The 24,980-nt window shown below is 40.8% G+C and overlaps 1 long non-coding RNA gene across 17 annotated transcripts in view; it reads right to left on the bottom strand.

Annotated features, from left to right (window-relative positions):
- The window catches only part of LOC126920641 (uncharacterized), a 171,102-nt gene that overhangs the window by 132,469 nt on the left and 13,653 nt on the right, over nucleotides 1–24,980 (bottom strand). For 9 of the 17 annotated variants that reach the window (XR_007712022.1, XR_007712030.1, XR_007712032.1 and 6 more), the window contains 2 exons: nucleotides 21,528–21,577; nucleotides 20,763–21,069 (listed from right to left, as the gene is read on the bottom strand). This is a non-coding gene — a long non-coding RNA (uncharacterized LOC126920641). The remainder of the gene's footprint in view (nucleotides 1–20,762; nucleotides 21,070–21,527; nucleotides 21,578–24,980) is intronic. The other 8 variants (XR_007712024.1, XR_007712031.1, XR_007712027.1 and 5 more) reach the window with 4 other exon arrangements.

Below are 24,980 nucleotides of genomic sequence, written 5' to 3'. Positions count from 1 at the left end.
TAGAGCACCCTTCCTCCATACCGTGATGCGGCAGATCTTAAGGCTTGCCGCCCAAACGCCGTATACAAGGTGTCTTTCTACGACCTTACACTCTTTCAATTCCAATCATGCTTCATCTTATCCAGAAAAATAACGACATTTCTCTAGAAACATCAAATTTGTCCATACGCTAATGAAATAATCGAACGACACGGTGATTAGAAAATGTTTCCAACTTGAAATAAATTTCCAGCGGATTCTTACTGATGATAATTGTGGATAAGATTAAAGCAAGAAGCATCGATGAACGAATGTTTAGCTGACGATCCCGTCACCCGTTACATTCTTCAAACAACACACGGACTCGGTGGCCAGAATATATCCCCTTAATTATCCTGTGTGTGCATTCTGAGTGTGAACTCTCCATTAATCATAGGAGAAGAGAAGGGTAGGTTGCCGTCGCTATAGCCGGAGCGATTTTAATTCAGACTGGCCGCTCCATATGTATTCTACGGGGCCCACGAGATCATTAGTAACGTTAGGTGGACACCTCCGAGTCGTTCTTCATTCTGATGATGCCACTGCCTCAGAATCCACCGATCCGCGTCGTCATTGGCGACCGACACCGTATCTGCGCCGGTTCTCGGAGGAAACCGGCAGCACGTCTGCTTCCCCGGGCGAAGGTTCAATGCACGTTGAAAGGAATCAGAAACCGAGCGATTCAATGGGCCTCTGCTACTGTTCACCCAGTGATCTATTGTGCCATCTAAGCCGATCATTCTAAAATATTTTCTTAAGTTTCTTTCGGACCAACGCCACTTCTAGAGATTCCACTTTCCTTTCGCTAGATAGCGTTCGACTTCTGACTTATCGTTTTCTTCTGAAATATTATGGGCTACTAAGCTTTTAATGCGGTTGCTAGGATATGTGAAATTCTGTACGAAGGATACTGTAATTTTGGTTGTTTCTCTGTGACAATGATCTTGATAAAGAGTTTCGGTGAAGAAATGAAAATTATCGCGAGATTTTAATACACTTGGACTACTTTCTTTTTAACGAAAATTATCCTTCATTTCTGTCAACATACGCAAACGATATTTCCATTTCTTGTCGTCGTTAATATATCTCGCTAACTAGAACGAGGAGAATTCTTATCGTTTGTACAAATTGAGCAAAGTCGTGTTAATTCAATATTATCCACTCTACACCTATAACATGTTAGACGATAAAACCTACAAAGTTCTCAATTCTTACCGCGACCACCATTTCCACAATTAAACGCGAGATAATGCGTATCGTCAACGTTGCTAGCAATTATTTCGTAAAACTTAAGCAAACCCTGCAACAGATATTATCACAGTTTAACAGGACGAATTTATCCGACAGAAGTTGCTATCCACCATAGCAGGATGAGTTTAAAATTCCCATATCCTGGTTTAAGGCGGATTATTCTCTCGCATTCGTACCTTCGATAGCCATGTGTAACGATAGGGGCATCAAACCAGATAGGAACGATGTTTTATTATCGGCGTTGCGTCGTAGATCGGAGATCTGTCTCACAGGTGACTGTTAAAACGACTTCAGTTCCATTGGTCGAAACGAAACGTTCATTTTCAGGATTATCGCACCGCGACGTGTATCGCGACCAAGGGAAATTCGTAATGTCGAATTTACTCCGGCGTCCAAGGGAAATTGGATCCAGATTTAAGATGGATTATACTGATATACGTTGGGAAGGACGCGTATGCGCGTTATGGTTGGCCCGATGCGGCTTGGGTGTCAAGTTATAGGGTACACGAGTTACACGTAGAACCAGGGTACGAATAACTTCGCTGGCTGCATAGCTACCAACTTTATAGCCAATTCATTTTATACGTTATTTCCCATGAAACGGTCGTTACGCGGACGCATATGAGTGCATCCTATCTTGCGCGGAAAATCCAGCTTGCCTCGCTGCTACGCACTTTTCTCAGAAACTTCGAATTATGGCTAATTCAGATTACAGAGTATAGGGGTATGTTCTCGTTTGGAGATGTTGATACGTTATTGCTTGGTTACAAAGTTTATAGAAGTAACATTTAACACAGTTATGGTGTAGAATTAGAATTTGTGTTATATGCAGATGAACAGGCTGAGAATAAAACGTGAAAATATTCTCTTTCAATTTCACGATACAGTTTCGTTTCTTTGTTTTCTACAACAAAGAGGAGACTTTCTCCTAAAACAAACGAAGATATATTTGAAACGAGAGAGTTTCAGGATTCGTAGTAGGGTTAGAATTCGTGTTAAAACATCCTGATAAATATTATGCTAATAATGTATACGCATTTAAACGGATAATACAATGGTACTTAAACACTTAAACAACGAATTCTGTAATAAAAGAGCCATTAAAAAACCATTAAAGCAATGAGTTAATGGCGTATTATAATTAATTCGATCACGTCGTTACTCGCTAACAATTAATTAGTGTTGCTGTTTATACGACACATTAGACTCGCTCGTGGCCCTAGTTTAAGCTGAAGTAACACGACTAATTATCTGCCCACCATACATTCGTATTAATATTACATTAATGGTTACCGTAGCGATATCTTAGCGATTTCTCTCAAATAATATCAATCCGCTTTAATTACTCGATATATAGTATAGCGAGGTTTTCTTGCAAGACGATCACAGTATTTATGGAGGACGGTATACAAGGAAGAAGAGGCCGATACGCGAAAGGAAGCGAATAAAAAAAGTGAAATTCTCCGGCAAGGAATATTCGCGAGGAGGCAGTCTTTGCGACCACACGCGGATGGCCGAAGGCAGCGGCTGTCGTCGATACATCCTTGTCGATATGGACACGTGTTGCCCGACACCTTTCTCCGACGTGCCTATGGCTGCTCTTTTGGCCCTCCAGGCCGGCTCGTAAACATACAATACGCGCCAGCTACATGCGATATTATACACGCTGCGGTCACGCCGTGTTAAGCCCCGTGACGGCATTCACCGCGTGCCGAACTGCAAACGCATTCGTGACTTTTTAAAAACGTCGCGATTACGTCACATGTACCAGGTCCGAGAATGGGGTCTCATTAGTTCGGTTGATCGCCCCTTTGTTTCTTCGAGGACAGGAAACAAAACGTCTTTGGCCGAGGCGTGGGCGGTAAGATCAAAACCCGGTATCTTCGCAACGCACGTTTTCTTCGAACGAATATCGAGAAATGCTTATTGTTAATGCTAGTGGAACGTTTATGTATTTGTGGAAAGTTCAGAGTGCTATGAAAAAATACATTTTCTTGTACTTTTTATACTGCAGCCATTGTCACTTGATATTTGCTACAAGGTAATAAACGTCGTAATTTTTGGCTCATATTTGTTTTCTTAATTAAAAATATGAGTTTCTATATGGCGTTGGAATTTGCGTTTGTTACCTAATATTTCATATGAATTAATATAATAATACGTCGAAAGTTGTACGGTAAAATTCAAACGCGATGAAACTATACCTCACAGATGCTACGGTATACCACACTTTATAATAGATTTCCTGTTGCAAACATTTAGAAACTCATAACAACGTAATATGATACATTGCACCTTTGAAGGATCTAAGACTTCGTACTAACAGAAACACGGTATTCGTCAGTCAACTATCATTCAGATTTATCCACAATCCAACAGGCAAATTACAAGCTCCACTTAGAATCACTCTCAATTGCTCCGTTAAAATGACAGAAAGAAGGAATATCAACCCTCTTCTATACCATTCAAGTAGTCTGCGAAGAACTGGAGGAGCTGCTTCATGTTCGCTACAATTGCACCGCTAACAATTTGCCGCTGATTCCCGATTCCTCCAAGCTTTTCAAAGACCGCCCACGAGTAAGAAGGTCGGCTTCGAAAACTCGAGGCAGGCGTCCGCAAGGACGATCGAAGGTTGCGTCTGCGGCCGGAATCTATATAATCGATTCTGATTGCATTGAAGCCCGGTAGTGGCGGCGTTGATTGGTGCATTCATAAATATCCATTAGCGGACAATGTCGGTAATGATCGGACCTGCAGGCTACGCCCTGCGTCGGCTAAAGGGCTCCGGTAGCATCTCTGGTAGCGTTCGTAGACGCTAAAACAAGACTACGAGATCCTAGCACGCCATCCGTCTACATCTCATCGTCCCGGTGTCCTTTTTTCTTCCTCCACTTCTAGCCTTTCTTTCGTTCTTTCTTTCGACTTGTTTGCCTCATTGGAATACCTGCTGGATGAACGCATTCGATTTTCGGCTGCGTGTGTATCGGATGACCTTCGATCGGTGCTGGCTTAGCTCGTAGAAACGAACGTCAGATCCAAGGCTACACTCGAGAAGCCATCGATGAGGGAATCGATCTGAGACCCATGACGTTTTGGGCTTGGTACCTGTCTCGATGGGACGAAGGTGCTTCGGTGCAGATTAGAGGCCCCATTTCGTACATGCCTTTGAATCCTTGGCGGAAATGATATGGAATTCCTCACATTCCTATGTAAATGTTAGTTTTATGTTGTATTATGCATATTCCATAAATTTATAACAGTCTTTATTACTCGAAGAATGCATAGTGTACGAATAGCTTCGGGACGATCGATAGTACTGTGCAGGTAGATCGCTCAGTTTTTGAATAAAACAAGATTGGATAATGTATCATTCATCAGTTTGATATCTAAAGAATCATACAGAATAGTGGAGTAGATTGAATAATTAAAAGGTAATTAAAACAATAACAACTAAAAATTTAATTTCTACGAATCATATCTAATGCTATGCTTTGTTCTGATTATGACAATCTCTGATTATGAATATTCATAACCACGTGTAGTAGAATTTCTAGAGTTTAAATTGAGGATGACATGTAAGTAATCGTTTAGATAGCGAAACAACAATATTTCTATTATAATGTTCCGTACAGTAAATAGCTTCGAATAGTTTGGAAAATAATAGAGTGGGGAAACTATAATGTGACACACCCTGTATAATATGACAACTAGAGAATCAATAAAAACTGACCTGTCTCCAAAACTGATGACAAATAATATTCAAAAATAAATAAATAAGCTTTTACATAAAATATTTTAAATTCTACACGCAATTTCTCCGACATACTTTCTGCAAAGTACTATTATAGATACATACTTTGTTTTTCTAGGAAATCACTTATATAGTTCTCGTTATGTGTCGAATACTTTTCAGAAATACGCGTGTGCAGCAATAAAACGATTCAAATTATTTGGATAATACATTAGATGAGATAAAGCGCGGCGAGTGTTACACGCTATACTGTGTTATTTGAAGGAACATAAACCGTGAAATTTATCAGTATGATCGACAGAGCAGGTATCAGAGGAAATTGTTGCAAAAAAAAAGTCAGATGAGTTTTAATAAAACGCGGCACACAAGAGGCGAAGACAGACGTAATTACCACAGCTAGAAACAATCGTACCTGTTTAATATGCTAATATTGTATACATGCAAAAACATGTTTTCTAATTGATAAGAACGATAAAACCAGTTCCATGTAGTGGAATCTGATCGAACACCGATCGTAAATTTTCTCTCGCGATAAAACTTATGCGATATGGGGCGTTGATAATTGGACGTGATGAAATCAGTATAAACCCGTTATACTGGTGCCTGAAAATCAATTTCTCAATTAGTGAAATGACGCTTCGTTAAATGATAAAGTTCATCGATATAACTGTCTTAATATTTCCATTTCTTGAAACTCTGTAAATTCTAGTACCAAGATACACATCTATTACCAAAAGATCGAATATCTCATCCATGAGAATGAATATCCATAGAGATTAAATGGTTGCAAAATAATTTTATTGATATGACAACTTCTTCAAATAAAATTAAACCTGGCACTTACGAATAACTGAAGAAGTCATAAATAAACAGCTACCGTCTGTTAGTTGGAAATGGCTAAAATAAAATCAAGCGAGGAACACAATACCTTTTACCATAGTATTAGGTCGTCCGAAAAGTTTCTTTCATTTTATAAGGAAATAATGGATGCACAACATTTTTCGTTTCATATTATTTTATCAAATTGCGTATGATCCATTTTGTTCTATCAAAATAAAGATCACAATGTTCGACAGATTAGGTTTCATGTTTGTATAAAAATGTAAAAAAAAAAAGACACTTTTTAGACAACCTAATACTTGATAATTCCAGCGCTAATGTCGAACTGTCCAAAAGTCAAACAAATTTCACTCTTTATATTAATTTTGATATAGTATATTAATTCGGTTTCCGCATGACTCATGCGATAAATCATAACTTCTTCGTTCAGTCTACCTACCATTTACCGTTGAATCGTTGTTCCTGCGTTTTGCAGGAAGAAGAAAAACCTAACGACGTTTCGATCCATCCCATTCTTCGCCTTCTTTCGGCGTACTACGATTCATTCTTCGCTTTTTTCCAAGACAGAACGATACCACGGCTGCACGTGGGTGCACCTTCGGATTATTCGTAGTTTTTCAGTCGCGATCGACGAATCCCTCGAGTCGATAGAGGGGTAGAGGAAATTTATGAAAGTAATCCGGCCTCACTTGACTGCTGATCGGCGTGGGAGCCGACTAAAGTATTTTATTGTAGGCCACGCTCGACGAGAAATCAAACTTTCCGAGCGATAAAATACGACGCAACGGATACAACGAATAAAGGACGTGGGGTGTCACCTGTCCGTATGTTCAACAGGTAACTCGCCATTGTCAGACGACTTTCTGGGCCGAGCGCGCGTCCCCCTGCACACACATCCGATCGTTGCGTGCGGGTGCGGATTTGTCCAAGGGGGAGTTCTATCGATGCGAGGAGCGAGGAAAGGAAAGAACTACCGAAGGAACTGGTTCTCATCTAGTGGACCTGAAAATCCGATCGAATCACACGTTTCGCACCAACCGATCGCCGCTCCGAGATCACGATACGTGCTCCAATGAGATTAACATCGTATAGTGGTTAGTTTTATCTTGTGAAACGAATCTTTTCTTTTCTTTCTCTTTCGCAGAGGTGTAGAAGCGAGGACGACTTGTCAAGAATTAGCGTCTTATAGAGGCTACTATTGTAATATTTAACGTGTTTTGTGCTTTATTTTCAATAGGTTTGCGAGAATTGTTAAATTACGTAATAAGTTGTCTTGAATTTCCTTAATCCAATGATTGCATAGTGAAAAAAATACATGAATAATATAAAATATTAATTTTATTTGTTATAGGTTAATCGACATATTTCAATCAAACTATGTAGTTACTTTACTGGACAGTGACAGGATTTACAAAAAATACCAAACATCTTTATGTCCATCGGAAAACTCGAAACATTTCTATTTTTCCATATCACTGTATTATAAGAGAAACTTTCCTGTTTCTACATCAGCATTTTATGTGAAAATTTGAAAGAACAGGTTTCTTTAATAGCAGCGTTTTGCATAGATACAAGATCTTTTTGTTGGAAAAATACCAGAAAAACTGGTCCGAATTCCTGAGGAGCGTATGACGTTGGATTCGACAGATTTCCGAGGATTTAGCATAGACTGGTCGAGCAAGGCGACGCGTATAAATTAGAATCAATCAAGCCTGCTTTTCCAAACTTTCTCCAGATTAGCATCACGTCGAGTAGTTATAATTTGTGGGCAGCCCCCGCTGAGAAGCAGCCAAGGGTGTTTCTGGTCTTTCTAGCTGGAAACGTCACGGCCTGCACCCTCGTCAATATCGATACACCCACCTCGGAGTTGATGGCCGCGCGCGCGTCACGTTCCACAGAAAACCGAACGGGAACTTCTCACGGGCGAGCTGGGGCATCGCTTCGCCGCGGACGAAATTAAAATCCTGTCAGAATAATAATACCGTGTTAATCTCTCGTTCAGAATTGGACGTTCTCGATTACACGCGTGCTCGGCTCATCCTGTTCGCCCGTTCCGATTCCAATCGGGCTCTTCGATTTTTAACCGCTACGACTTTAGAATAAATTATCACGCCGCCGTGCCGCCTCGCCGAAAACAGCTGCTCTCCCCTTGTCTCATCTCTTCTTCGCTGACTTTTCAAACTTTTGCTGTAGATAAACAAGAAAATATTATCGACGATCTGTATTGCTACGTTAAGAGCTAAACAACGTACTTTATCGTAGCACTGTAAATGCATACATTTCTTTAGCAGAGGAACAGAGAAAGACACAGCCCGAGTCTCTATAGCCGTGCAAGCAATCAAGCAACGAAGTATTCGTTTCGCATCGATCAATAATCTCAAGAGAAGAAAGCTAAACGCAAAACGTCGAGTTCGTGTAGATCGACTTTTTGAACTTCTTCGTTTCTTTCGTAGAAAAATAAAAAGAAGAATTACTGGACCGAGGAATGAACGGAGGCACGTGACAGGAGATCGAAGAACAAAACATCGGCGAAAGGAAGGGAACACGCGTCAGTTCGCCGCATTGCAGCAGCCGCTGTCGATTTTCTCCGCTAGCAAATACTTCTCCGGCCAACTTTTAAACAAGATTTAACTAATTTTCAGATAGTTTAATATCTTACGTATCCCTACTCGACCTGGCCAGGCGAACGAGTTGAGTCGGAACGGCTGGCTCGTCTGCGTTGGAGATGATCGCACGACGTCGAGGGAGGAGGAGGTGGTGGAGGAAGAGTAGAAGGAGGCGGAAAGATGGGGACCCGGGGGTGGGTGAGCCTGGAAGCGAAGTGGGCTGACTGACGTGTAAAGACACCTCCACGTCCCGAAGAATTTAACTAATTATAATATGGGATAAACGGTTTATTCCCGCCTGGCAACCTACTCGCAGCGATACTGATATCCCTCGCCATATTCCCCGCCAACCCTCGTCCAGCCCTTGCTCGCTCTCTCTTCCTGAATCCCCGCCACGACTTGGCACACGTCACAGAAGTTAGCGACTCGGGGCACCGGGCCATGATTAGGCCAGATTATGGAGGTTGAACTTTGAACTCTCGCGAAGAGCGGCGAACGGGGTGGGTTTTCAACCAACGACACGACCCTCTCGACTTATCGCCCACGAATTTATCTGTGCAGTTTTCTTTGAACCTATACTGTTCTTCGATTGTGCACTTATAGTATTTTTTATTCTTCTCTCTTTTCTCTTCTTTTTTTTTCTTTATGTTATAAATGAAACACTAAAAATCGACTTTTCTTCGCGTATATACATAGATAAAGAAATATTTTCTTGCGATATAACAGTATCTTAATAAATGCAAGAAAATCCGCACAATTATTTGTAGCGGTCCTCTTGAAAAAAGATACTTAAAGAATATCAAGTTTGGATTAAAATCACTCATAGTAGTCGAAGAAGGCTAACAAGGACCGGTTTTGAAGTGTAGTACTCGCTTTCTAGTGAACCTTTATATAATAACAACAACATTAGAACTACTGTAAATTGTAACGAAAATTTTCTACCGAGGAAATTAGTATGAAAGATATGTAGAAAAAAATCTAACAAAAACAAAATCTCTAAAAATACATCGCAGTAAACTTAAGTAAATTTCTGCGAAAAATTGATCATTTTCCTGTAAAGATAAATAGAAAACCTACAAGTTTTTTTATCACGAATACTCAAACAAAGTCTGATTAAACATCTGAATAATCATCAAAGGAAAGTGTAACTATTATGCTGAGACATCAAAACAAGCAAAAGGTAGCAAGGCAAGGAACAGCCTGTGTTGTGACGCAACGAAGTCGCGATCATCGTCATTATTCTTTACGACGTAGCAAAAAGTGGCACACATTGAAACGTTCCCTTGGGAACTGCGTTCGAGATACAGTAACAGTGGAGCGGCATTGAAGCACCGGCCGTAAAATCGCAGCCAGTGAGAGCAGAGTGGAAGGGATCCATAGGGATCATTGAAATCCGTGGATCGAGACCGGACAAAAGGCGCGGTTCCTGCAACGTCGAAGGTATTCGCGCGGGCTATTTAAAAATCGTAAAAGCCGATACACACCGCGAACGGAGCTGTGGGACGCGGGCAGAGGTGGAAGACAAGCCAGTACGAAGGACCGCGAAGGATAGCGCACTCGGCACGGAGAGGGGTGCATTTAAAGTAATGGCGTTTCACTGGAGATGCTATAAATTTATCTGCCATAACTTGTTATACGCGGCTCTCCTCGCGTATTTATACATGCCTGCGCGCGGCCACACACAGATTCCGCTCGCTCGCTCGCGCGCTCCTCTGTTTCGCTCGACCGAGTTATGGCTGTCGAGGGACGATGGAATAGGGCGTGGAAACGAAACGCGCCAGGCAGAAGGAGGAAGGAGACACTGTTCTCCAGTTGAAGCATGAACGTTGCTCCACGATCAATCCGGATGAGCCACGTTGTCGTTCTGATAAGAAGGGAATACGATTAAGTTTCCTCTTTACCTTCTTCGTGTTCGAAATTTCACCCTTTCGCTTTCGTAGGTAGAGTAATCCACGAACAGCGCGATATTTCCCATCGAAATACTAGCGGGAAGAATATAAAGGATCCTAGAAAGGCGCCGCCTTTAATGGACGCTACGTCAGACGCGCGGATGAATTAAAACGAGCTGTTTTGTGTCGAAGCGTTAGGTTCAGCGGTTCCCATTATGGCGTCGCAAAGGTGCCGCCGGCAGGGGGTAAAAGAGCCATAAAAATGGCGCGAGTCAAAGACAACTTGACCGAGTGATCAGAAACGGCGTTAGGGCGTTCGTTTTCAACCTAAAGTCGATTAAAGGTCGAGATGGCGTGAACGAGAAAGCTTCGAGGTCATGAGAGACGAAGGGGACTGTATACAGCATTGGCAGAAAATTGAAATCGTTCGAGAAATCACATAGCCCGTGTGTCGTTGTGCTCTCAGAGAACTACTCTACGGAACGGTGTGAAATCCTAGCGTGTGTTCCGTGTGTTCTTTGCCGTGGTATCGGCACGAGAACACACCGAGTCGCGCATCGGGACCGTGGCCAAGGGAGCGGACGACGCGAGCGGTCCGAGGCGCGCAGTAACGTAATGGACGTCATTAGCCCGTGTAGATTATAGGGCGGCGTGCAGTAACGATCACTTCTTATAGGGCACACCGTGCCACAGCCACAGAGAACAGGGCCCACCGTGGTCAGAGGCTCGTTCCTAGAGGTCGTACCGCGACCGATATCGCAACCGCTATCACTCAGCTTCCGGTATCGTAACATTCCTCCCGTTTCTTTTCTACCTTTCAAGCCCTTTAAACGCACTGTCAGTATCCGATCTTTGATATTTTTATTTTTGTTTGTCTTCCCCTTATCGTGGAAACTAATCCGCAAATGTTTAGTAGTATTGTTATTTAATCCGAGGAAAATTGTAAGAACGAAATTTTATTCCATGTGAATCTTTATTAATGGACATTGGTATTATCTTCTTGGGTAATATTCAGTATTTTTAGTAACTTCGTAGTTAATTAACTATTTTTCTGCGGAATGCTGGATGTAATGTGAAAAATGTAAAAAACGAGGTATTAGTCATCGTATAGAGGTGTAATTCATAAACAACAGAATTAAATTTTCTTCACTATCTAACACGTAGTAAACTAATTTCAAATTCCTAGTTACGTGTACGACTAGTACATTTTGTATGTAGATAGTTGAATAAAAGTATGAGGAGTTGTTGATCATATCCTAAGATTAAAAGTATCAAGAAGACAAAACGTGAATCCAAAAGAAGAAAGAACTATCGAAATCCATTTCTGAGATCCTAACAATATTTAAAAGTTTAGCATAAATTTAATAGGATACCGGAACACATCGTATATTTAATTTATGAAATAAATAGCCTAACAGTTTCGGAATAATAATATTGTGCACTGTTTCGTTTAAAAATTACAAACTTCATTTCCTTTGGTGATTACAACCCTATCCTTGAAGCGAAAATAAATATTAAGGAATGATTCATCCGTCAGCGACAGCAGTAACACGCATGATTTATACAACAGGCATTCCCACAAGTCATTAATTAGCTGTAATTGCAGTCGCAGAAATTTATTACAATTCTTTTGAATATGTGCAATATACCCTGTACAAGGCATGCATCGTGGCGCGTCCTGTATTAAAATCTTTTACAATGGGTCATTGTTCCAAGCATATTAATTAATACTTATTCATCAGTTTGTTTGACTATTTAGCTGTACGACCAAATATACGTGTATATAAATACCTACTTCAGATATACGTATGAAATTAAAAATTTTAATACGCAAGAATTCATCAGAAAGTTTGCAATACGCCTGTTTAGAAGTATATATATAAAAAGAATATCTTACAATGAGTATTAAAGCTTAATACAATTGCTCTGTGAAATTCTTCCTATATTCTCAAATTTTTCGCAAATCTAAAACCTACAATAATTAACCGTAGAAATCTGATTTTCTAACTATATAAATTTCGCGAACTATTTAAATTTACTACCGTGGCAGCGGAGGCTTTACTTCGAAAACAGACAATCATAATTGCAAAGACATTCGTTATGGAAGTGTTCGCGAAGAAAAATCGTGTCCGGGGAGAAAATAACTTGACGTTACTGGATTCTAGGATCCTTACGAAATACACACAAATACGCATTAATCGCCCGGTAACAGCTTGGCGCGGAGCCATCGAAGGGTCTGCCGACTAGCTTCGTAAAAAGCTAAGCGTTCCGGATAATAAACCAGAGATTTACTTTGGACATTTTTAACGAGACGTTGCGATCGATCCGTTAATTAACATTCAGCGTTATCAACAATGAGCGGCTGCTACATTTTAAAATATATTGTTATTGTCCACTACAATTAATCTCAATGCACAAAATTATTCAAATTATTTTCTGCTCGTTAAAAAAATTACTTTAAAAGAATTTAATTATGAATGAAAATAGAATATTAATAGAATGGCAATAAAATGTAATAGAAACATATGTATGTGAAAGTAGTAAGATTATAAAATAATTTTAAATTATATCACAGATATTGGCGATTTATAAAGAATAAAAGATTACAAGAATATCTTTTGTACATAAATGTATCACCATTTTAGCTCGAGATTTTTGACAAGTTTACTACTTGATATAAATTTCCGCGAAATCACATTAACGAATTTACTACCGTTTAGCATCGCTCCTCATGAATATTCATAAATGTAAGAAATGCTCTAATTGTTAATTATAAGGTGAACGAGACACGTGCGGAGCCGTTCGTAATTTAGAAACAAAAACTAAGGTTAACTAGCTGAAACCAAGTTATTAAGCCCTTGCCACACGTTTCCAAACTTCTTTCCAAAGTTCCCAGAAACTTCTCTCCTACTCAAATAAGAAACTTGTTGCAATTTTACATGTCCTAAACATCGTCCAACTTCTTTCAAAGCATGGAAGCTGAACTTTGAATTCGATTACAAATCTAAAGCATCAAATCTAGAAGCGATTATACACTTTTCCAATACCATAGAAGAAAAAGCAATTTTCTCAAAATTTCACCACACTTAGGTGACATCGATGGGGGTCTAAAGTATTCAAATGAAGTATGGCTCGGCTTGAAACTCGTCGGTGGCTCGTTTAAAACTGGCGTGAAACGGAGAAGAAAGTGCTTCCTGTAGTTTGAGCCCGGTCGAACGGTTAGCTATTAGACAGACTGGAAGAACTGTTGACGTCCTAAGGTGTAGGTAAAACATGAGCTCTCAGTCTTCTCCTTGTCGATAAGTCGATGCGTGATTAGAGGGTGGCATTGTGCTTTGAGGGCTGCCTTCTGCTCCTTGCTCTCTTCTTCTTCCTATTACTCTGCCGGCAATAATTACAAGCGCGGCTTCGGGAGGAGCTCTTTGAGCTTATCGATTTCCTGGAATTAATAATTGCACGGCAAACCACTCCCGTCCCTAACACTGCGCCCCGTTCACTGTGGGTAATCGGCCTGATCTTTCGTCTTTCAGAGAGGCTCCCCCGTTTATGGCATTAATCTATCGTAGAAAAAGTAGACGGACGATTTCTCTCGAAGAGGAAGGCCTTTAAGGACAGAGAGATGACTGCCGCGTTATTCAGTCGCCCCGAACTAGCTTTTCAGTGGAACATCGTTCTCAAATAATCGAATCGACGACACAGTTGATCGATCGTTCACAATTAAAAGATATGAGATTTCTGCGAGAATACATTTTTGTTTCTCTTATCGTCTAAGAAACTCTATTTTTAGCACGGCAGAAAGATAAGAGCTGATATATTAAGTTGTACAATACAGTCAGTGGTACGTAATTTTAACAGTTATAGGGGAAAGGTAGCATTCGCTATTAGTTCTAGATATTATATAAGCAAAGACTTATAAGGTGTTTAGGGATTCAACGTGTTGACTGAAAACTTATTCCATCCCCTTATTGCGTGGTTCCTCGCTTCCTTTCCCGATACGAGCTCCTGCTGAGTTTTCGGATAAATTTTACGGGTCAAAGTAAATCCGAAGTTCCAAGGAACTCGGGAAACGCGATAGACAGCTTATAGGATTTTGCCGTGGCAGCCAGCAAAATTTTCTGCTTCGAATATACGGCATTTTCATTTGTCCTTTCTAAATTTCAACGCTTCAATCACCACATTCCGCCAACGTGTAGGCACTTTCTAAAAACACGTGGAAAACTGAAAATCACTTAAAAAGACAAAATCTAAAAAGACGAGGAAGAACGAGAGTGAGAAAGAGAGAGGAAAAAAGAGAAACGCAGGACCGGAGTTCGAGGCAAGAACGTATCGATATCCGTGCAACGATATCGCGTGCACCATCGAAATCGATAAATAACCAAGGCCCCGGCATAAATCGTGGCTTCGCTCCTTATAAATCCGACTCTGGGCACCAGGACAGACAGTTCCACGCGCTACCCGCCGGATTTTACTAATTTTCTGTCGTGCAGGCCTCGCCTGTTCCTCGTCACAAAGGCAGATAAAAGGAGGGATGCGCGAGCTTCGCAACTTTATCCTCCTTTTTCTTCCTTTACTTCCACCTCCTTCTTCTCCTTCTTCAACTTCTTCTTCTTCTTCTTCTTCTTCTGATTCTTCTTCTGTTCTCTTCCCCTTTCTGCTTCTTTCTGTCTCTGTTGTTTTCCTTGGACCCCGCCTTTTTCTCTTTCTTCTTGTCTCCGTTTCTTTCTCCGCGCTTCTACACCTCCTCCCTGCTTTTTCTGTCTCCCCCTTGACCCTCCCACCCCCGTGTCGAGACCACGTGTGCAACTCGTAGAGAGTGGGTGCACCGAGGCAATATATTTCTGGCATCCGTTCCTCCTTCGCCTCGTCCATCCATTCATAATATGCATACGCTTTTGTTGTCGCGTCCCTGTTGGGTCCGTTTTTGTTGGGCCATTAGAGGCCCACGTATCAATTTTTCTTGTAGCCGGGATGCCACCGTCGCGCTGCACCCGGATGAGATTGAAAATCGACGCGCTACACGGCCTGGTGACACGATGTCGATGCGAAAAATTGCGCGTGGGCAGAGATAATAAGGATATGTACAGTGGCTAGGAGAAGTATTTACATTTACATGTTGATTAATTAGGTTCAAGTATATTAGATTTCCTGTAATGTATAACTTGTATAAATGTATAATCTGTTTAAAAAAATATATCATTTGAAAATTAAAGTGTAGATATGGATTTATCTTTCATAGCAACTGTAACCCAGCAATAACTACATTACTGCTTGGGAACCATCATTTCTGGAAGACTTCTACATTTTTAATTTTTTGTTCTTTTTTCTCTACTTCTTGTTTTTGTATAGACACTTATGAAATCGTAGCAATTTGTATATGTTGACTCAGCAGTCGTTGGGAATCAACGAGAATTGGAGATATACATACGAATTGTTTAAAAGTGTACGGGCATCTGGAAGGTGTTAAGAAAGCAATAAAAGTTGTCTTTGTGGATACCTATACTGCTCAAACGAAGAAGAATCGTGGTCGAGATAAATTGCACCGCTAGACATCATGATTTAAATCTTGCTAATAGAAACCGGTATTCTTAGTCAGTCTGGACACGCTTGATCGCGCATAAATTATAATAAATAGGAATATATCAAAACTTGATAAATAATGGACCGACTAGGAATGTTGTGGAAAATAGCAGTCGATTCAGGATCAGAAGTTCTCGAACCACGAAATATCTCTTGCTCGTGTATTTTATTTACTAAGAAAATTGAGAAATCAATGGATTCTTAACAAATATTCTTAAGCAATATAGAGAATTATTATTGGACATTTGGGAACTATTGGAACGAAGATGTTACAGTTTTTCTATAATAATTTTTCCATTAATAAATTATCTACACGAAATAGGAAATGTCTTGAGTCTTTTCCTTTATATCGCCTTTTCCACAGTTAAACTCATATAAGAACATCACATAATTATTTGGATTATTCACGATGGTTTTCATATTTCTATTATAAATCTTCTCAATAAAGGTAATAAATTTCTTTTTCTATAATGCGCCCTATTAATAAACGATAAAACAAAATACAATAAAATTCAAATATCAAAGAAATCAGATTTCACCTGTACAAGTCTGTTACCAATAATCAAATAACCAAGTTTTACACGATTAATAAGCCATCAAGTTCCAAATAATTCAAACTTTTTCGTCACACATTTTTCTTGGACCAACCTGCTCCCTCGATAACACAGTCCATTAATTCCTGCGTGCATCTAATGCGATCCAATTTACCCGGAGATCCACCGGCATAATCCGTCCTCTGGTTTTCGAGCGGTCGCCCCTGAATAATGGTTCCGATCGTCGATCTATTTCTCCAAGACCGGACGAATATCGGCCAGGCCATCGAGAGTTAGGAGCCCCGTCGGGAAGCACGGGTGAAATATGTTCGGCAATTTTTCTTACCACGGGAATGAAAGTTGCATCCCGGTCTCGTACCTGTGTAAAGCTTTCTATTCGCTACTTTTGCAATTTTCGATATCTCTCTCTCTCTCTCTCTCTCTCTCTCTCTCTCTCTCTCTCTCTCTATTTCTCTCTACCTGGTTCATTCTGGTCAGGTAAAATCGACTCGAAATCCAGAGCAATCCTGAGAAGACACGCTGAGGGCAGACAGAGGAATCGGACAGGTCGATAGTTCGAAAGAGATGATGATAAATTGCGCCTAGGTTGGACTGACGCAATTTTCTAATTGCTGGCCGTAATTAAGGGTTGTTCCAAGGACCGTCTTCCGGCTGGGGCTACCAGGAAATTGCCTGGCCGGTCCCACACCTTTTGTCCTCACCATTTTCTCGGCATTCTTGCGTTTAGTAGGCTTCTCGCTTCAACCAAGCCAACCGATTTGCTTGTTGGACCTGGTGCTATTAGAAAGTAGTTGAGTTTTATGGGAAAGGGCAGTTGTCACTCTTCTATTGTGTTAATAGTAGACAATCAGCCCTGTACATTTTCTTTTGAAATTTTGGGAAGAATTGTTTTAGATACTTTAAAATATGTGGACACGAGAGAAAACGAAGAATAATCACACTAGAAATCAGTTGCAATTATGGGAAATTTCAATACATTTACATAATTTTTAAACTAACAATTTAATCCTTCGACGGTGTAACGCCAGATAAATTTCACATCTTAAACGTCATAAGGAATTGAAAATATGTATTTCTTATATATAAAATGCCAAACATGCAAGAAATGTCGAGAATAAAGAAATATATCTACTTCCTCTGGATCTTCCACTGAAAATACCGAAAAGGACCGAATAATATCACTACTGAAAATCAATTTCTCTTACATCTAGATATATACAACACCAACTTTCTAGCAGTTTGAGGAATCCCAACACCTGTCCTACACGCGTCATTCAATCTCAAACAATGCTCCACACAGATTATCAACCGATCCTGCGAAGCGACGCTGCCAGACAAGATAAAATAGTACAGCAATAGAAAGAACCGAGAAGTCAGAATCATCGAAGAAGCAAGGAAGCTTGGCCGAAATCTTGGTTGTATCTGAACGTTCGATCTTCCGAGCGGAGAACGTGATTGCGATGCCTTATGACTTTCTTTCCCTTTTTTCCCCGGTTTGTCCCCGGGGCCCAGGCCGAAACCTGTACCGATATCCGGAGCCGCGTTCCACCGGAGACGACTTATAGCGGCCGTAGAAAGGTAATGGATCCCAATAAAGCATCGATACGTGTCGGTGTATATCAGGAGTCCGTGGGACGCGTCGCGTAAGGACTCAATACAAGCGTGAACAGGGGGCGCGGCGCGTCCAGGACGATGGGCCATCTCGTAAAATAAATCGGTGACATCTTGGAAGGCTGGTTGGGCGATTTGTGTGACGGACAAGCGACCGGGCTATACGGCCACCGCGAGACCGTATGAAGACGTCACTGGCTCCGGTTCGAGCCTCGTATCGGCAGAATCATTTGTCAGGAGTTTCACGTCGCGCGGCTGGAGGTCTGTCTACTTCTGATCGACCCGCTGATTGACTTATTGTGCAGATCGCGGATAGTCGCCTGTCGACGTGACAGTGATGGCTTGATGGCCCCGCGCGCCACTGTACTGCACGCTCATGCTAAATTGTTTTTCCAATGTAATCAAGCCTCGTCTCCTTCTTCCCTTTGCGTTTCTTTCTGTTTGATCAACTTCCTGGAGGAAATCGAAGGTTACGTCGCATCGTCTTCATATCTCCTGTAAGACATCGGTGTCAGGAATAGAAGATTATGTAAATAGCTAGTGGATGTTTGCAATTGAATAAAGGATAATCGAATAATCTTGAAGACAAGTGAAGCTTCATAGCGTAATCATCGTTGTAACTTCGCATTTGTCATTTTAATTTATGTAATTAAAGGAAGAAGAAAGAAGACTTCAGTTTATGTTTTATTGGGAAAATTTACACATTTGCGGTTTTGACATAGCGTGGGTAATATGTTTCCTCAGCTTATTTTTCTTTTGAAGAATTATCGGTATTCGCTGTAGATTTTGTAGAAAGCGAATTTTTCCTCGCTTGTCGGAAAAGAGATTTCGATGAACATATCGTTAGTTGTAGAACAGTGTATTACTGATATAACTAACGTTAAATTCCTAAATTTCTTCCATTTCCTGACATTTCGAAAGTTAAATACAACTTGCATAATCATTGAGAGTTTATCCGAGAAACAGTTCAGAGTTACAAGTTGCAGTTAGATATGATTTGCACGTGTTCGTTGAATGTCAGCGATTATGATATACGATGGGACAATAAAAATCTTTGCAGTAATTATGTAATGGCAACGAAACTTCATTAATCTCGAGCGATGCAAAACAATCTATAAGTTGAACCTGACGACATTTCGATGAGCGTAAAGTTGCGTTGATGCTAAATCACAGCCAGAGTAATTGCGCAATCAACAGGAGCCCTGGTACAACTATCAACGTATTAATTTATCATTATTTCATAGGCTATAGAAAAACATTTGTCATGGCGTACGTTATTCCTTATATCTTTGACTAATGATTAATTAAAAAGACATTAATCCGTGCGTCTTCATTTACATCCAATACACATCATATGTGTACTAAAGCGTCGATATACTGAAATATTCACATTTTTATCGTACGCAATTCGTATTTTAAATATTAAATTCGATTTTTCTATTGCTAAGTTATTGCACGAATATCACAAATTTTCCAAATTCCGAATCTTCTTTTCCTAAAGAATGCAGGAATTTGGAAACAGAAGATTAGGAAGTTTGAGTCAGTATTGAAAGATTGTCCTTAATAGAAACGATTAGTCCTTTCCTAGGTCGAGGGAAAAATTATTTCCGTCGGTTATTTATTGATAGTGGAGATCTGAAACCTCTAAATTTTCTGTCAAATACCGCATTTTAATATTGGTATATAAGTTTCTCAAATCTGTTTTATACGCATCCCTAGATGTATCTCATAGTATCATAAACTGCTGAAACAAAGAGAAATACAGGCTGAGTAGAAAAATGAAAGAAATAAACTACAATAATAAGAACATCTCTGAGAATCGATTAATATCACAAAATCCAATAAATAGAAACTTATAATCCCCATTTATCTACCGCTATTAATTTCTCGACAGATCTACCTGTTTCAGAGCTGCGAGGCTTCGTAAAAGCATACGTAATTCGAAGATCTTCGATCGGCAGAATGGTGGTCGAACGATAGTTGAAACGGCGCGAAAGGAGCAGCTAAGCCATAATTCAAGAAAAAGGGAGGCGAGCGGGGCACGGTGGAGTGCGTCACCCATTGTCCAAAGGCGGGTGTGGTTTGTCGTTGTTGGAGCAACGCGTAGGATGATCTACCTGGGCCATACCTTGCCCACAGCCAGACTTTGCTCGTCTCTCTAATGCTAATATCGTCTCCGAAATTGTACGAAGGCGAGACATGTCTGGTCGGCGAATTTTGCGACCATAAATCCATTAGCCACGCTCGTGAAAAAGGCTCACTGACAATGGGAATGGTGGCTTGACAAACACTTACAGTTTCTTATACTTCTTTTACCCTGAAAACTTTCTAATGAACTTTGTATTGACTCGTCTCACCGAATCGTTTCCCGATCGATCCTGAATCCAGCTCTATTACACGCTCGTAGATCAGTTTACTTGATAAGAAACATAGACACAGGCACGTACAAGGGCCAACTGCTTTATTATTACGAGAGAATGTCTAATAAAAATTACTTCCTCGCCAGATTTAGATCAGATAATTGGCCAGATTATCGCCGGTTTTATTTACCAGGGCTGTTTTAAGCGTACAAGTTGGTTCCACGAAAAAGAAGAGCCTAGTAGGCCTTTCGAGTAGCTCACAAAGGCTCTCGCGACTGTCATCATCTTTATTAAGTACGCAGTACCTTTCAGCCGGAGAGCTGGATTTCCAAGTCTCTTCATCAGTCGTTCCGCTTAATCGGGCCCCGAAATCTTCCGTCCAACGAGAATTACCCAAATCATCGTTCCCCGAAAGCGGCCACCAAAAACGTGCCCATAAACTTCTCTCGAGTCCTCCGGTACAGAAACGACGTTTTCTGCATTTATGGTAGACGTGCTCCTGTCGTTGAATGACACTGCTATCAGCCAGCCAAAATCGCCCGTATCAATCTCTTCAACGGACAATTGAAATTGACACCGAGTCAAGGGGAGGAAGGTCTCACACCCGCATGCCTAAATTGTATCAGCGAATCAGTCGCGGTCCTCGATCCATTCGGGCCGATTTCCACGATTAACGCGGTGTGCACATCCAACACCGTCATCCAATAAATTCTCAAATATTAATCACGACCTTTTTTCCTTCCTACCACCCTCACTGGGGTTGCTTTGTGTTATTTGAAAATTTATGGCCGTTTAGACAAAAAAAAAAAAAAAAAAAGAAAAGGAAATATATTAGGATGATTTTATTGGAGCTTTTAGAGTTCGATACCTGCGTTTCTTATGATGAGCATTGTGGCTAGAATGGAAGGCTATATGGAGCGATTGATACGCTAAATAAAGCGTTTTTAAACATGAAAAATGATTTGTTTTCTACTTTTGAGTTTCAGGACGGTGGTTAAATCGAATCTTTTTGACAGATTTTGAGGTTTAGCTTCAAGTAGACGTATGAAATATACATACAATTTACTTACTCGTACTGCGCATTCACTGGTCAGAATCCAGAAGGTGTTCATCAAAGGTGCTATAACAAATAAACGTAAGAATACACGATTAGTCAGTTGCACACAATGCTAAGTTCGTGTTTCATTAATTGTCGTAATGTTATTCAAATGAAGTTTAAGTATCTTTAAGTCGAGTGCATCGCATTTTGACACGCAATAAAAAATAAAAAATAGAAACCCATGAAACGCCCCGACCTCTGAAGCAACTTTATCCAAATAGTTTCTATTTTTCAGCTGAACGAAACAATGTTTTCCCTTTGCGCCAAAAATGCTTTGCTAGCAACATATTAAAAAGAAAGAGGAAAGGAAAAAGAAAGAAAAATAGATCTCATACAACGTTGCATCGTTCTTCTTCTTGGGGGCAGCACGGAGGTGTAAAACGCGGAGTTTTCTCGGCGACGTAAATGCCGTAAGCGCGATAAATTTCCCGTCGGGAAGGGAATTCCAAAAGTTTCCGATTCAAAAGACGCCGCGTGGAGAAGCGGGGATGCGAAGGCGCGGCCATGAATTATGCATGAAAGCTTCGATTCGCGGATTAAGCGAGCGCAACCCGTGGTTCTAGTGTCTATTCTTCGTCCTGAAAGCCGAAGCTAGCCAACCGGAGCTGTCCGTGGCGAATGTTGAAAGATTCGGACCGTAGAGAATGGATAAAATCGTCAAAGGGACCAGAATCTATGAAAGCATCTCCAAAACGATCCAGTTTCCTTTGAATAACTCCATCCCTGCACGACTGCTCTTACTACATCAAACTGTATCACGATTGAAATTACATTCGTCATGTTTCTGTCTTATCAGGTATGTATCGAGTTGCTAAAATATTGACATTCCTAGTTTCAGTATTCTTCCAACAAAACGACGATGTATTTCTTTGGAACTAATTAACCCTACGTGTAACTTAATATAAAAAATAATAAGGTAATAAATATTTTACAGCGATTTCTAATATTCCCGATCGTTAAATCTTGCCAGCGTACTTCCACGAAACCATTTAGTTTCTCCTCCGCGTATCGATAACGATCGGAGGGCATTATCCTCAGAGAATAATTTATCATACGAAGAAACACCAACCATACTATTTCAAGCGGAGCCGCCGAAAAAATGTGGAACTAGCGAAGATCGATCAGAAATTTCTATCACGAATGAAGGCGAACCGGTACCGGGGACCGTTTCGGCGGCTCAACCACATCAAAAACCGATCGCGCGGGACTCCAAGACGCATCATAATTATCATGGAGCCCCGTTTGCGCGGGTGGAATACGAAGCAGCCGGGGCAGCCAGCAAGTCTCTTCTCTCTCGCGGTATCAGGCATTTCTATTTACGGCCATGGGCTCCCGGGGCCGACGAGTTATGATATTGTTTCGGCTGCTTCTCGGAATCTACGCGATCGGTGACTCGGATAAACCCAGAAAGGGAGAGAAAAAGAGAGAGGGAGCGAAATCTGCCTGCCTCCGCAACCCTATCTCGGTGCTTTCTGTACCTTCCGACCGGTTGGACCGTGGACAGAGGGAAGCGGGGTCAGACGGAGGTATACACTTTTATTTCTTCATCAGGCAACGCTCAACTTGCCTACCTTTTATGATCGCCTGACTGCTTCATCAGTTCACCAACTTTCCGAACGCTGTATGCCCAGTCAGGTTCCTGATTTCATGGTGTTCCTTCCTCTCTCCCTCTCGCTCTTTTTTTCCCTTCCGTTCTATCTTCCTCGCTTCCACCTTTTTCTTTCGTCTCTGTTTTCTCTGGCTCGTTGCTTGTTGCCGCGGAACGGATTTTTCTTTGTGCTCCACTGGAACGTTTGGATCGCGGATTTCACGGCAATTTGGAAATTGTTACGCGACAGGCTCGACCGTGCTTGCAACGGGCCACGAGCCAGTGAATCGCGGAAATTTTTCGTCCCACGTTCATCGAATGAAAGAATTTGTATCAACTTTGCTGCTCGAGCTACGTATCGCATTTACGGATCAAGTTTAAGGCCGGAATATCATGCCCATTCCCTTTAGAACTTGTTTGAAATGTTTGTTGTGAATTAATTATGCCATAGAGAATTATGCCATTCGACCACCTGCATCGCTATTTTTACGTTCACAAATATCCTTCCGAAGGGTCTGAAGAAACATAATGTAACAAAGATATCGACCACAAGAAAGAAAATAAAAAGAAGATGACTGCGCTTCTCGTAAAATGACAAAGTTTCTTTGTACACCGATTGGATCTCCCAATATACTAAACGAAACTAAACTATTACAATTTTCTATGTACGAGCCCTAAATGTAATGTATACACAAGTATGTTTGGAGTAACTAAACAATACAAAATTAATAATCAAAACCTCTCTGATATATCTTCCAAATTTTATAGCAGTATTTCGATTAATTTGAAAAAGACCGGTCAATCTTTGCTCCCATTTGCTGAAGTTATTCCGAGTAATCGTTGTCAAAGGTTCTCAATAACTTTGATATCAAGTTAAGTAATTAAGCTCAATTGATTAATAATTATGGATAGTAGATGATTATGGTCGAACGATTAAATTCGGAAAATAAGTTGACCGTGGCCGACTGCGCGAAACGTCGCGATAAATATCTCGGTATTTAAGAAAAGGATATCCAGCCGACGAAAACGCACGTGAACCCGTCGAGGCGGCACTGTCCCTAGAAACGAAGTGCAGTAAAACGAAACAGCGATGACGCGCACACGTGTTCGACACGATTACTATTCCGCGGCCGTGCCTGTCCGGTGACTTATGTTAATGTTGTAATTATATCATCCTAATCTACCGAGTCGCCGCGTATACATAGCCTACGTGTCCACATCCTATCAAATACCCATCTTGAAAACTGCTATACGTGCCAGAATGCAAACTCCACAGTTGCGAGGCGAACTCGCGTTTCTCTGAATCTCACGGACACACTTTGCCCATTTCAACTTTTCAGTCTCCTTCGTTTCGTTCCGTCTATCCACTCCTCTCTGTGTTGAAAGAACCGTCGTGCTAGGGCGGATAAGTGGTTGGAAAACCTCTGGACGGAAGTGGGTTATGTGAACGCGAAGGGGTTTGACCTAGAAAAGTTCCATCGTAGTTCGGTGGATCGTCGAAGTTCCGCTTTTGAAGAAGATCGAGCCGTTTCGAATTATTGCGCTTGCTCTCCTGCCAATAAGTTGAGGCGGTTCCTCCAGTTAGAAGGAATGTATTAAGATTCTCGATAATGAGAAGTTTCGTTAAATAACATTCCTTGGAGATCATTGTTGTAGCTATGTGATTGACGAAAAGTTTTCAATTAATCTGATTTTTAGAAGCTCGATTGTCAATATCATAATGTTCGATATCGTTTGTACGTAAAAGAATGAAATATACTTTCAGAAATCATATTGCAAGATACATTTTTTATACATTGACATTAACAAAAGCTACAAACATACCTACAGAAACGT

Source organism: Bombus affinis, chromosome 9 (genome assembly GCF_024516045.1).
Source record: "Bombus affinis isolate iyBomAffi1 chromosome 9, iyBomAffi1.2, whole genome shotgun sequence".
NCBI classification, from domain to species: domain Eukaryota; kingdom Metazoa; phylum Arthropoda; class Insecta; order Hymenoptera; family Apidae; genus Bombus; species Bombus affinis.
This window is presented reverse-complemented; position numbering and strand designations above follow the sequence as displayed.